This window comes from Hemiscyllium ocellatum, chromosome 2 (genome assembly GCF_020745735.1).
Source record: "Hemiscyllium ocellatum isolate sHemOce1 chromosome 2, sHemOce1.pat.X.cur, whole genome shotgun sequence".
NCBI lineage: Eukaryota > Metazoa > Chordata > Chondrichthyes > Orectolobiformes > Hemiscylliidae > Hemiscyllium > Hemiscyllium ocellatum.
This window is the reverse complement of record NC_083402.1, coordinates 74964925-74980137: the sequence shown is the minus strand read 5'-3', so window position 1 is coordinate 74980137 and position 15213 is coordinate 74964925. Positions and strand designations below refer to the sequence as shown.

The window sequence follows — 15213 nt, the reverse complement described above, 5'->3', positions numbered from 1 at the left end:
TGGCACAGTGACTCAGTGGTTGGCACTGCTGCCTCACAGCGCCAGGGTCCTGGGTTCGATTCCCACTTGTTTGTGTGGAGTTTGCACATTCTCCCTGTGTCTGCTCTGGTTTCTTCCCACAGCCCAACGATGTGCAGGTCAGGTGAATTGGCCATGCTAAATTGGCCACAGTGTTAGATGTGTTAGTCAGGGGTAAATATAGGGTAGGGGAAATGGGTTTGGGTGGGTTTCGCTTTGGAGGGGTGATGTGGACTTGTTGGGCCGAAGGGCTTGTTCACACACTGTAGAAAATCTAATCTAATAACAATCCTACCATGAGCCCTCTGAGATCAGTAAGCCCCACCAGGACCAATGATCAAACCTCTGGGTCCCTATAACGCAGCTTCTCTCTAGACGACCTATTGAAAAACTTTTTTGGCTTGAAACTGAGAGCAAGTGAAGAAGAATCATATAAAATATGAGGCACATTCATGCTTTAGTGAAATAAACATGTTGTACTGTCCTTGACCAAGTCATATCATAAAGATTTGCAGGTGCCAATATAATTTGTTCTTTGCTTAGAACTACAGACACCAGAGAATCCATCTGCACAATTCCCTCTAATACTGAGATATGCACATGACAACATGTTCTGTCATTGCCAAGTGGCTCTTGGCAACACATCATGAAGATCAATACAAATAAATAAGAGAATCTCTTTTGCAGCTCCAAAAATTCCATCTGTGTTGTTTTTACGGGGTATTCTGCTCTCCTGGTTGACTGGTATTCTGCACGCTAAGCAGCATGCATTTCACGCATCTATGAATATCTGACAAAAACTGTCGCACAGCTGACCCTTCTATTTGAAAAGGCCTGTAAACTTTTCATAATTCTTTCCCCAGTTTCGCAAGCTCTAACTGTCTATACATTTCAAATGACTGACAATTTACCGGCGAGGATGGGGGTATGTTTTTGACAAATTTCATTTTTTGCTTTAACTTCTTCCAACAGAAACATTGCAAGATAGTTCAAAGTTCCGTATGTAAGAAGACCCATATTAGACATAAAATGTATAGTTTCAGCTGAAAGGCCAGGACTATTTTAAAGCAATGGGTGGTCTCACAGGCTCTTAGTAAGATTACAATACTGTAAGCATACACTGTTTCTTACAAGAGGGCAGCAGTTTCAGGCTCCGCACAAATCACTGCATGCTGAAGTACATCAAAGGCATTTTTTCCTCTCGACTAATATTTCCTTGGCTGACATGTATTTAGTATTGTGTTTGGATGACTCATAAAGATAACTGCATGATGTCCTGTCTCTGTTGTAGTCGAACTTGTGCCAATGAACATTATTGTCAGCACAAAATAAAAACAAAGTGTTAGGGATGGGGTGGTCAGGATCGTCAATCAATCTTAAAAATTCTTTGAAGAGGGTTCCATTAAGACATCACAAATCAAAACATATGGAATTCAAACCAGCTGACTCATGCTAGGAGTAGATGTTTACACATTGCATAAGTGTTTCACTATTATTGTATTCCTATACACTGTAAGCAGTTCCCTTTTTTCCTTCTTCGTAAATCAAATTTAAAAGCTTCATGTAGGAAAATATTCTTTCTCAATTATCCCACAAAAAGCTCAACTGCAGCAGGTAAAAATATCTACTGAATAGTTCCACAAAGGATAGTTTTATTAATTTGACATAAATACAAAGGAGGTAACACTTTAACCCTATTTGGTGAAGATCTGAGCTAAGAACTATGAAGATCCTAAGTTAGGGCCACACTCTTGTATTGTTAGCCAGAGACACAGTAAGGGAAATATAGTGGACATTAGTAAAGCAAACTGCAGGAAAAGTAATCAGTCATCATTTCTACTTCTCATTGCTACCCACCGTTGCCGCCTGGAAGATTCAGGGAAGATATCTTGTCTCTTTGCCCAGGTTGAACAACTTGATGACTTTCAATGTCAAAGCTGCTACATTAAGAATACACTTATGTGATGTCTTAAAGACAATCAAAATTCACTAAACCATAGTCAGTAGAGAGTTCATTAATAAAAATGATCTCTTCTTTTTTTCTCTGTGGGGAAGGCCTGAAGTAATTAAGAGTCAGTCAGCCACTTAACTGGCCAGTTGGACTTTCTATAGTTAGGATCCTGGGAGTGGCTGCAACAAATCCAGATTGGTAGAAGATTGACAGTCCATGTGACTTTTCTTCTGCAGAAAGTGTGGGAAAAAATAAGGAATAAAATGTGTAATGGTTAAAGAAAAGTCAGCAGCATGTTTGCATCTAGTTTATTTCTAATCCTCAGCCAGGCTGAATCTTTCAAAAAATACAGTTTATTACTGAGGGATGCCGAGGTATCAACATCTCACCCTGGTTGACAAATTCATATCAGGATTAACAAGGATTAACTTGATTTTGCAGATGAAGAATTAAACCAATTAAACACTTGCCCCTTCAGTTGAATGTAAAATATATTATGGAATTATCTGAAGACTAGTTATCCCTCAATTAACATCATTGAAACAAATGACTATTTAGGGCATTCTAGTTTTTGGGATCTTGGCATGCAGAAATTGGCTACCTTTACATCTCTGCATTATCAAAGTGACAATACTTCAATTAAGTATTTAATTAACTGTGAAGCAACTTGTAATATCCTGAAAACATGAAAACTGCTACCTAAATAGTAATGGAAAAATTACTTTGTTTGTTTCTAAGTTAATGGTTTGTCTACATTTTATAGCAAAGAAGTTCAAAATTTGAAAGAGGATTCCTCCAGCACAAAGCTGAACAAAATCAGTTAAAAAGTATTTTTAAAAGTATTATGAAGATATGTGTGTACTTTACGCGAGTTAAAAGCAGCAGAACTACCGGACACAGCACCTTGCTCGAACAACTCAATTAGCTCGTTGTCTGGAGACAAAATAAATTCAAATTCAGCCAATCAATGTAAATTATACCTGCAAAAATATCAAACTCCAATCCAGTTTGAATTGAGTATATTGACAATCTTAAAAGCCAATGGCACGATCTGATGCTTTGGGAGTATAAGACAGGGGGAAATTGAACAGTTGAGAGGAGAACTGCCGAGCCCAGCATGTAAACAGACTACTTGGAACTGAGCTCTCTTATAATTACCTTTTTGATCAGTAACCTGTGATGCAGAAATTCCTAATAAGAAGAAAAGAAGACGCAGGAAGATCCAAATAGAAACACGAAAACTGTCTGGTTTTGAGATAAGAAGTGTAGTTTTGTAAATCTTAATTGGGAGTTTTATCAGACTAATACTATAGAAGGAATGGTAAAGGATAGGTTAGAGGAAGAAATTGTAAATAGTGATTCACTAATTATTCTCTGTTATACTTTAAGAAATAAAGTTGTTAGTTTTTACTTTAATTAAGTCTTGGCCACTCAGATTTTTACAAATTACTGCACATTATTAAACCTTTTCTGTGATGCTGGTTTTAAATTAAGCAGGAGAGTTTACCCAGTGACGTGACAGTTGTTTGCAGGTAATAAAAAAAATGAAAATAAGAAAATAGGAGATGGAAATATATAAATAGTTTTGATTCTTTAATTTTCAGCAATTAACTGCAGTACTTTAAAAATAATAATATAGCAATAAAATAACTACTTCTAACTGAGTAAACCTATTCTCAGCATAATCCTGCATGTGGCCATTTTTTTTTTAAAAATGGCTAATGAGGACAATGCCCATTCTGCTGGGCATGACAGTAACTCAAGTTTTAGAGATAGGCCCGGAGGGATTTTTTGGATCAGGAGATCAATATTTCTCAATAACTCATAAGCCAAAGTGGCATTGGTTCTGTATTGCTATACATTACCTCTTAAACACAGAGTCTGAAATTGAGTGACCGGGCATTAAGCCACTCAAATCTGTAACATAAAAGAAAACCCAAAAATATTAAGTGATATTTCTGTGAAACCTTGGGCTGAATCCTCCCAAACAATGCGGTCTTTAGCAGGAAATTTGGGAAAACCAGATGAGGTGTTGATAAAGTCCTTTATTGATGTTGAGACAAAGGTTGCATTGTTCAACCAAGGATTTTGAGATGATATTCTTATTACTGAGTGATGAGGAGCCTATTAGGCTATTATCACTCATTATCATCCTCATTACTATCACTTCATCAGATATAGTTTCCCATTCTCCCACCTGCCGGATAAAAACTCGACACCAAGAATTCCCAACATGGAAATCAGAGGGGTATGTAGAGACTCCAGTTCACTATTTGCTCTTCTGTATGTCCATCTTGGACAATCAGTATCATTGTCTCAGGTATTCTCCATGCGCAGTGAATATATGCATCCCATATCCACAAATGCTTCTTCTGATACGTATTGGCTTTTCAGCACTATTGTGGCACATCTCCAACCCACTTACAATATGCTTCTGCTCTACCATATTACACTGCCAGCAAAATAGATAGTGTAATGGACAGTGAAGAAGATAATCTCAGAGTACAAAGTGACCTTGACCAAATGAGCCAATGAGTCGAGAATTGGCATTTGCAGTTTCATTAAGATAAATGTGAGATGTTGCATTTTGGTAAGGCAAACCAGGACTTATACATTTCAAGGTATAGCCCTGGAGAGTGTTGCTGAACAAAGAGACCTAGGGGTGCAGGTTCATAGTTCCGTGGAAATGGAATCACTGGTAGACAGAGTGGTGAAGAAGGCATTTGGCACGCTTGCCTTCATTGGTCAAAACAATGACAATAGAAGTTTGGAGATCATGGTGTGGCAGTACAGGAAATTGGTGACACCACTTTTAGAATACTAATGCAATTCTGGTCACCCTGTTATAAGCTTGAGAGGATGCAGAAAAGATTTACAAGGATTTTGCCGGGACTGGAGGGTTTGAACCATAGGAAGAGGCTGAATAGGCTTGGACTTATTTCTTTTATACACTCACAAGCGGCATGGATAGAGTGAACAGCCAAGGTCATTTTTGTGGGGTGATAGAGTCCAAAACTAGAGGGCGTAGGTTTAAGGTGAGAGGAGGAAAGATTTAAAAAGGGCCAGTCAGGTAATTTTTCACACAGATGGAGGTGCATGTATATAATAAACTGCCACAGAATGTGGTGGAGGTGGGTACAATTACAACATTTAAAAGGCATCTGGATGGACTTAGAGGGATACAGCCCAAATTCTGGCAAATGGGACTCAGTCAGATTGGGCTGCCTGGTCACCGCAGACAAGTTGAGTCGAATGGTCTGTTTCTGTGCTGTAGGACTCTATGGCTTTGAGTATAGGGGTTGGGAATTCACATTGAGGTTGTACAGGATGTTGGTGAGGCTTCTTCTAGAACACCGTGTCTAGTTCTGGTCACTCTATTATCAGAAGGATGTCATCAAGCTGGAGAGGGTTCAGAAGAGATTTACTAGGATGTTGCCAGGAATGGAAGGTTTAAGTTTTAGGGAGAAACTGATAGGCTGAGATTTTTCTCATTGGAGTATAGGAGTTTGTGGGATGACCTTCTGGAGGTTTATAAAATCATGGGGGATATAAATAAGGTGAATGACAGGTATCTTTTGCCTTTGCTGGGGGATTTCAGGATTAAGGGGCATATTTTTAAGGTGAGAGGAGAAAGATTTATTTGGGACGAGGGGCAACGTTTTAACACAGAGAGTAGTTCATGTGTAGAATGAACTTTCAGACAAAGTAGTGGAAGAGGGTATAGTTACAATGTTTAAAATTCATTTTGATAAGTTTGTGAAGGTTTGTAGCTCAGGTTGAGGTTTAGGGTGTAGGTTTGCTCGCTGAGCTGTAGGTTTGATATCCAGATGTTTCATTACCTGGCTAGGTAACATCATCAGTGACGACCTCCAAGTGAAGCGAAGCTGTTGTCTCCTGCTTTCTATTTATATCTTTCTCCTGGATGGGGTTCCTGGGGTTTGTGGTGATGTCATTTCTTGTTCCCAGGAACCCCATCCAGGAGAAACATATAAATAGAAAGCAGGAGACAACAGCTTCGCTTCACTTGGAGCTAGCCACTGATGATGCTACCTAGCCAGGTAATGAAACGTCTGGCTATCAAACCTACAGTTCAGCGAGCAAATCTACACCCTAAATTTAGATAAGTACATGAATAAGAAATGTTTGAAGGGATATGGTCAAGTGCAGGACGGTGGGTCCAGTTTAGTTTTGAATTATGGTTGCAATGAACTATTTGGACCAAAGGGTTTGTTTTTGTGCTCTATGACTCTGACTCTATGACTTAGGAATGCATCAGCACCTATTATTTCAATGCAAGGTCACTTTATGCTCAGTGACAGGCAGCCATTGCATGGACTGGCCAAAGCTGCATTTTTAGGGCTGTTCATTCACTCACTCACATTCCGCCATGATTTCTCGATTTCTAAATGCAACAAATAGTAAGTGACTGCGATCACACCAGGAATGGGCAGAGTCAATGTCTGCTTGCTGGTCAACAACACTAGCTCCACTGCATGCACTTGCACAGTAAAGATTTATGAGATTTGCAATTATAACATTGTGCATGGGAAATGCATGTAGTATGCAACTTCTGGGGAACAAATGCTGGTCACAAGCAATTTTGACCACATCAATATGGGTAGGGGAGGCACTGGCATAGTGTTATTATTGCTAGACTGTTCTGGAAGATGATGGAAGTAGAATTCAATGGTAATCTGGAAATAAGACTTTAGTGAAGAATATAAAATCATGACTGATTGTTAGGAAAACCCATCTGGTTCACTAATATCCTTTAGGGAAGGAAATCAGCCATCCTTATCTGGTCTGGCCGACTTGACCCACAGCAATGTAGGTGACCCTTAAGTGCCCTCTGGGCAGCTAGGGATGGGCAATGAATGCTGATCCAGCCAGTGACACTCACATCCCACGAATAACTTAACAAAAGTCCTTCCAGGTTGTTGATCGATGTCTTTGTGAACTAATCACAAAAAGAGGCTCCTTTAGACCACAATGTATAAAGCTAATGCAGAACTTCATTTGCTGTTCAGAGATGGAACTGATTCCCTCTTAACTTGAACTGCAGCTGTGCCATATATCTGTCATGAGAAGTGTTGGCTTGTGCTGCTTTGGGAACAGTGAATGACATCCCAGGTTGCCAGGGCTTGACCAGATAAATGGATGGCATATGAAAGATGGAAAGATAGAATATCCAGGTGGTGGTAAGTACTTCTACCTGTGAAGAGTAGGAGAATTGGGCTGGCATTGGATGAGAGGGGTGTTATAGTCATGGTATATGGTGAATGAGTTGAATTTGGAATGATCATGTGACAAAGTTTGCGTGACCTCAAAAAAGAAACTTTCCTTCAAAATTGAAAATGACTGCCGATTTTGGTAGGATTTGATCATTTGTTGTTGATATAAATGTAATCAAAACTGACTATTGCCCTGATTGTGCTTGTTGACAAAGCAGAAGCTTGTGAAATAATCCCTCAGAAATCTGTTAACATCAAGACTACTACAAGCAAATCTTTGTTCAACCATTTCCACTGAAGCAAGACCATTACGTTTAACATCATGGGATCAATTTTGTGAACCTCTGCTGTACTTAAGCATGGGTCAGAAATACAGTTCCATGACTATAAGCACAATTACATAACCTCTGATCTCCACAAAGGTTCTGTGTTTGATGGCAGGACTTAGAAGAATTATACCTCATGGATTACTGATCCTAAATAGTAGATTCATCTAATAACATAAACTCATCTCTAAAAATGTGTCTGTGTTCTTTGACAGAATAAATCCCTCTGTGCAACCTTTGACCATTAAGTGAAGATGGTAGGTGAGGTGTAATGTACAAAACCTACTGAAGCAATCGCTCACAATATACTTTGTTTTCCACACTAAAAATTTACTCTCACAGTGGAGCAGGTGAAACACTGTCCAAGGATCACTGTGCAAAGTAAATCCATCTGTCATAGAATAAAAGAATAGAGAAAAATGCCAGGCAGCTATGTTTTCCACAATGTTTTTCAGAGCATCATTATCCCTTTTTGGGGTTTTAGTGAATAATCTTTTTGATTTCTTGATTTTCTACTGGTGCAAGTGTTTCACCACTTTGATATAATTAAGAGTTCATGAAGCTTTACCAATCTCAAACTATCTCTGTTCATAGAATCATTGGTCAGAATTTTTTAGATGTCTGACCAGAAATCTTGACATCAAAATCTAAAGCAGGTAACTGGTGAATTCAGCTTACCACTTGTTCCAAAGGACTTCCATGTTGGACACTGGACAGCAACATCTCAGGACATACACTCCACATCCACAGACATTGGTATCAAATATGTGCCAGCCTCTAAGAACTCTTATGCAATAACTACAATGTACTTTAAGGATGTCTGCACTTCAATGCTGCACCTTGAACCACACCAACAAGTATTGTATTGCTGCAGCAAGGACACTGTGTGCTCATTGCCATGCACCCAGCACATGGACTGGACCAGAATGTATCACAGGATTCTCAATTACTGTCATCACGCTCACTTGCTCTGAGCATACCTGCAGATACAAAGCAGGAAGCTTGTCATGTTTGTCAGCAAGCCTCAGTCATCATGTGGAATGGCCTTCGCTTAGAGTTTCCTAGCATATTAGAGTCATGAGATGTTAAGCACAGAAATAGACCCTTCAGTTCAATTCATCCATGCTGACCAGATAATTGAATTAATCTTCTCCCATTTGCCAAAATTTGGCCCCATCCCTCTAAACCCTTCCTACTCATGTACACAGCCAAGTACATTTTAAATGTTGTAATTGTACCAGCCTCCACCACTTCTTCTGGCAGCTCATTCTATACACACATCACCCTCTTTGTGAGGTCCTTTTAAATATTTCTCCTCTCACCTTAAATCTATGCCCTCCAGTTTTGGACTCTCCCCATCCCAGGAAAAAGATCTTTAAGATGCACTCTATCCATGCCCCTCATGATTTTATAAATCTCTATTAGGTCACCCCTCAGCTTCTGACACTCCAGGGAAAATAGCCTATAGCTCTCCCTATAGCTCAAACCTTTTAATCCCAGCAAAATCTTTGTAAATTATTTTCTGAATCCTTTCAAGTTTCACAACATCTTTCCTATAACAGGTGACTAGAATTGCATGCTGTACTCCAAAAGTGGCCTAATCAATGTCCTGTACAGCCTCAACATGATCTCCCAACTCCTATACACAATGCATTGATGAATAAAAGCAAATATACCAGATGCCTTCTTTATTATCTTGTCTACCCGTGAGTTCACTGCTAAGGAACTATGAATCTCCACTCTGGGGTATCTTTGTTCATCAACATTCCCCAGGACCTTACTATTACGTGTCCTGATTTGCCTTTCCAAAATGCAATACATCACATTTATCTAAATTAAACTCCATCTACTCACTCCTCAGCCCATTGGCTCATCTGATAAAGGTCTCATTGTACTCTGAGCTAAATCTCTTTGCTATCCACTATATCTTCAATTTTGGTGTCATCTGCAAACTTACTAACCTACCTCTCACGTTCACATCCAAATCATTTATATAAATGACAAAAAGCAGTGGACCCAGAATGGATCCTTGCAGCACACCACTGGTTTCCAGTCCGAAAAACAACACTCTACCACCATTCTCTGTCTCCGTCCTTCAACCAAGTTTGTATCCAAATGCTAAATCCCCCAGTATTCTACATAATATAACCTTACTAACCAGTCTACCCTGTGGAACCTTGTTGAACGCCTTCCTGAAGTTCACATAGACAATCAATCTTTTTTGTCACTTCTTCAAAAAACTAAATCAAGTTAGTGAGACACGATTTCCCATGCACAAAGCCATGTTGATTATCCCTAATCAATCCCTGCCTTCTAAATATCTTGTCCCTCAGAATCCTCTCCAGCAACTTGTCCACCATTGATGTCAGGCTCACCGGTCTTTAATTCCCTAGCTTTTTCTTACCACATTTCTTAAATAATGGTAGCACATTAACCAACCTCCATTCTCTCAGAAACTCACCCATGGCTATTGATGACAGAAACATCTCAGCAAGGGGCTCAACAATCACTTACCTAGCTTCCCACAAAGTTGTGGGGTACACCTGATCAGGCCTCAGATTTATCTACGTTTATGCATTTTAAAATGTCCAACATCTCCTCCTCTGCAATATGGACACTTTGCAACAAATCACTATTTATTTTACCAAGTTCTCTAGCTTCCATCTAGACAAGGGCAGCCTCTGACACCAGTCCAGAGGCTTAGACATGACCAGTCAGCCATTTAAGGTGGTCAAAGGCAGGATGCTTCCCACATAAGGGGTGAGGAGTTAAACTCAGGAAGCCTTCCATCCGTCATGCATTTTTGTACATTATTAAGAGTTGTTCTGAAATAATAGTAAGGCAAATATTACAGGAGGTGAAAATGGGTGGTACAGCTGTTACCTTCTGTGTAAATTAGAAGATGTCACAAGATAAGTGAGTAAGCAATGCAGAGTTAATGCTGCCAGGGATTTGGGTGGGTGACAGTGATGGGGGGAAGATGTTGCAGGCATTATTGACAGTGGTTGAGCATGAGCCATGGTGGGAGGTAGCAGAGATTGAGTAGTATGAGATATTGGACAGAAGCTGGTGATACTTGCATAGCGGGGTGGAGTCAGTCATTGACTCTCTCCCTACATTGCTGTGCATTCCTCCAGACAGCTGAGATTGCTTTAACCTGTGTGGCAACTTCAGACCAGGCTGCCACGGTCTGGAGTCATAGCCTCTGCTGCTAGTCTGACGGAAAGCCAAAGTCCCACCTATGTACCTCCAGGTTCCTATCCACCAAACAGGATGCCAAATTTCTCCTGTCTGCCATGTGTGGGGAAAATGTCAGGAACCATATAGGGCACGCTTGACTGTCAGAGCTTGTCTAAGTGCACTATGGACGTCTATAGATTGCCCGAGCGCAAGGGATGCCACTTAGTTCCAGAATACTCTGGAAATAAGATAAAGGTAACTTGGTGGTCAGTTAGTTCAGTTGGCTGGACAGCTACTCTCTGATACAGAGTGACACCAACAGTGGGGGTTCAATTCCCAGACGAGCTGAGGTTACCATGAAGTGCTTTCTTTCTCTACCTTTCCCATAGTCTGAGGTGTGGTGACCCTCAAGTTAAACCGCCACCAGTCATTTCTCTCTCTCCAAGAGAGCATGCTAGGGCTATAACTTTTATTCTGGCAGCAGTGTGTTATTCTGGGAATGGTGCGTGATAAGGTAGGACCAGAATCTGACGTGAGGAATGTCACGGAGTGGGTGAGGTAGTTAGTGGGGTGAGTTTGGAATTCTCTACCAGAAACATTGGTGGAATCCAGTCTCACTTTAAAAGGAAAGAGGATAAATATTTGAAAAATAAAAATTTAGAAGGGATAAAAAGGAAAGCTCAGGTGAATGGAAATAACCATTACAGAACCAACTCAAGTTGACAGGCTGAAAGGCTTCATTTTATAGTTAACAGAAGGTGGGGTGAGAAACTGTGCTAAGTCTCAAGATGAAAGACCTCAAGATGAAAAAGATTTGATGCGACCCACGCTTAGCCATAAAAAAATTAGATTCAGGTAACAACCTGAAAACACCCAACAAAATGGGACTCTGAATCTAACTTCGCCATGGGCATCTTATTGAATAATTTTCTCAAATATACAAGTGTCTTCATTTTGGACAGGGAGGAAATGGTTACCAAACGCAAGAGGAGAGACTAGGTTCTTGAGCAGTGACATTGGGGGTGAGGAGGTATTGGAAGTTTTGGCAGGTTTAAAAGTAGACAAATCTCCAGGTCCAGGTGAGCTGTATCCCAGAATGCTATGGAAGACAAGGGAGGAAATTATAGGAGCTCAGACCAAAGCTTTTAATTCCTCTCTGGTCACAGGGAACTTGCCAGAAGAGTGGAAGAGAGCTAACTTGATTCCATTTTTCAAGCAGGTTGGTAGATACAAACCAAGGAATTACAGCCAACTGAGTCTCACATCAGTGGAGAAAGTTTTGAAGAAGAAAATCAATCGCCACTTCAACAGGTAATATTTGATCAGGGAGAGTCAGTGTAGCTTTGTCAAAGGGAGGTCATGCCTAACAAATTTGAATTTTTCAAAGAGGTGACCAGGTGTATAGGTGAGGGTAGTGCAGTTGATATAGTTTATATGGATTTCAGCAAAACCTTTGACAAGGTCCTATATGGGAGACTGATAAAGAGGGTAAAAGCACATGGGATCCAGGGTAACTTGGTGAGTTGGATTCAAAATTGGCTTAATGATAGGAGACAGAGGGTGTTGGTAGAAGGCTGTTTGAATGACTGGAGGCCAATGTCCAATGTTGTACCACAGCGATTAGTGATGGGTCCCTTTTTGTTAATGATATAAATAAATGATGTGGATGAGAATTTGGGGAGATAATAAGTAAATTGGCAGATGTCACAAAGATTGGCAAGGTTACTGACAGTGAGAAGAAGGTCTTGAGTTACAAGAGGATATAGATGGTTTGGTGAGATGGCAGGTCAAAGGTAGGTGGAATTTAACCCTGATAACTTTATTGATCCCCAGCTTAATGGTAATGGTAAAATGGGGAATACGATTGCCGATAGTGTTGGAGTATGATTCTTCTGGTCCACAGCACTGTACGGATGCCCAATCTGGAGTTGCTGGATCTGTTTGAAGTCTGTCCCATTTAGCACAGTGATAGTGCCATACAACACAATGGAGGGTACTCTTAATTTGAAGATGAGGACTGTGCAGTGGTCACTCTTATTGATACTGTCATGGATGGATTCATCTGTGCTAGGTAAATGGGTAAGGACAAGGTCAATTACATTTTTCCCTTTTGTTGGTTGTCTCACCACCTGCCACAGATTCAGGCTAGCCGCTATTTCCTTTAGGACCCAACCAGCTTGATCAGTCGTGCTGTTGCCAAGCCACTCTTGGTGATGGATGTTGAAATTCCCCACCCAGAGTACATTTTGCTACCCTTGTGCAAATGGTGTTCAACATGGAAGGATACTGATTCATCAGCTAAGGGAGGATGGTACATGGCAATCAGTTGGAGGTTACCTTGCCGCTATTTGACATCATGGGAGTTGGAGTCAATGTTGAGGACTTCTGAGGCAACTTTATACCACTGTGCCACCATCTCTGCTGGGGGGCTGAGGGGGTGGGGGCGTTGGTGTTAGTGTCTGGGATATTGATTTAGTGAGCATGACTATGCCAGGCTTGAATAATCTGTGAGATAGCTGTCTCAATTTTGGCACTGGCTCCCAGCTGTCAGTAAGGAGGACTTTGCAGGGTTGACAGGGCTGTTTTGGCTGTTGTCATTTTCGATGACTAAGTTGATATTTGTCATTTCTTTGATGTGGCTTTGTAGTCATTAGTGCAACTGAGTGGCTTGCTAAACCATTTCAGGGGGCAGTTGAGAGTCAACCACATTGCTGTGGGTGTGGAGTCACATTTAGGCCAGACCAGGTAAGGATGGCAGATTTCCTTCCCTGAAGTACATTAGTAAACCAGGCAGTTTTTTTCTGATAATCAGCAGTGGTTTCATAGTCATCATTAGACTAGTAATTGCAGATACACCCTTGGACTAAAATTCTACCACCTGCCTTAGTGGATTTGAACCCAGATCCCCAGAACATTAATTGAATTCCTGGATTAATATTCGAGCGATAATGCCACTAAGCCATCACCTTCCATTTATTATAACACTGATACATTTTACTTTTTTCCAAAATTTGTCACTCTTATTTTTCATCCCTTTTTTGCTGTTTGTATATGCTTTTCCCTTTAGAATCAATTTTGTCATCACCTCTTCAAGACTAACAATTCACATTCATTTTCCAATAACTTTGCAAGTCATTGATCTCATTAGCAGGGTGGTCCTAAATAACCAGCCAAGAAAGACTGACATTGCTCAATACTTAAATGCTACACAGTTTTAACTGGTTGACTGCCTAATTTTTTTTAGTATGGGTACAAGGGTTGTGCTTCAATGGGAGAGAAAATACATTTAGATAAAGAAAGCAACAGCTTGCATTTCCAAACCACATTACCACGCTCTTAGAATACCCCAAAGCACTTCTCAACTAATTCATTATTGTTGATGTATAGTAACTGATATTTTGCTGGCAAAAGTAGCAGCATATTTGCGAACAGCATGCTGCTATGAACGAATGATATAAATGCCAGTTAATTCTCTATTATGCAGAGCATTATTAAGTAACAAGCATAAAATATTTTATTTGTTCTTGTTTATTTGGGCAACATTGGCAAGGTCACATTTATTGCTATCTACAAGACTAAAGGCAAGTGCATGATGAAATACGTGCATGGGTGTAGTCATAACAGCAATCAAAACAATTCACTATTATCCAGAACAGAAGAATTTGCCCTAAGAAGGAATGGCCTTGTCATTTAACCATAGCAGTGATTGTTGTGCTGGTGTTCCCATGACTGTATTAGGTCAGGAACTCCAGGATTTTGACCCTTGACAGTGAAGGAATGCTAATGTATGTTCAAGTAAGGATGATGTATGGAGTGTAATATTCCCATCATATTCCTAACGCTGAAAGTTGCTCTCGGATTTTATTGAATTGATCCAGTTTATCCTGTAGGTCATACACTGCAGCTATACAATATCAATGGTGCAGAGGATAGATATTATCTATAACAGAGGGTCTGAACAGGCAAATTATTTAAAAATTACTTTCTGGAGACATAGGTATCAGTGGCTAACACATTACTTGTGCATTCAAAACTGTTCTGAGGAGACGTAATGGGTGTTTTTCTACTAATACATTGCAGGAGTATTAGTACCTGCAAATCTTGAGGTACTAATACTCCCACAATGCTATGAAGTAGGAAATCTAAAGAGATTTATCCTCACTGCTTGAGGCGAAGTTGAAGGCGTCAATGCTTCTAATAGATCCTATTCAGTGGGAGGGGCAAGAAGGAAATAAGACACCACCAAAATAATCTCAATGAATTACTGTAGTGGCATATAAACCATAAATGCTGCCTGTTAGTGATAGGGGAAGTTCAGAAATTTAATACAGTAACACAGATATCTCTGAAGCAAATTCTTCTGTTCTGGATAATAGTGAATTGTTTTGATTGCTGTTATGACTACATCCATGCATGTATTTCATCATGCACTTGTCTTTAGTCTCATAGATAGTGAAAATACTTATATGGCTTAAAGGGATCCATTTATCATGGAATATATAGCCTC

General features: G+C 40.1%; 1 protein-coding gene across 2 annotated transcripts in view; it reads right to left on the bottom strand.

Moving 5' to 3' along the window:
• prdm6 (PR domain containing 6) overlaps positions 1-15213 on the bottom strand; it is a 208865-nt gene that overhangs the window by 51416 nt on the left and 142236 nt on the right. The window lies entirely within an intron of this gene.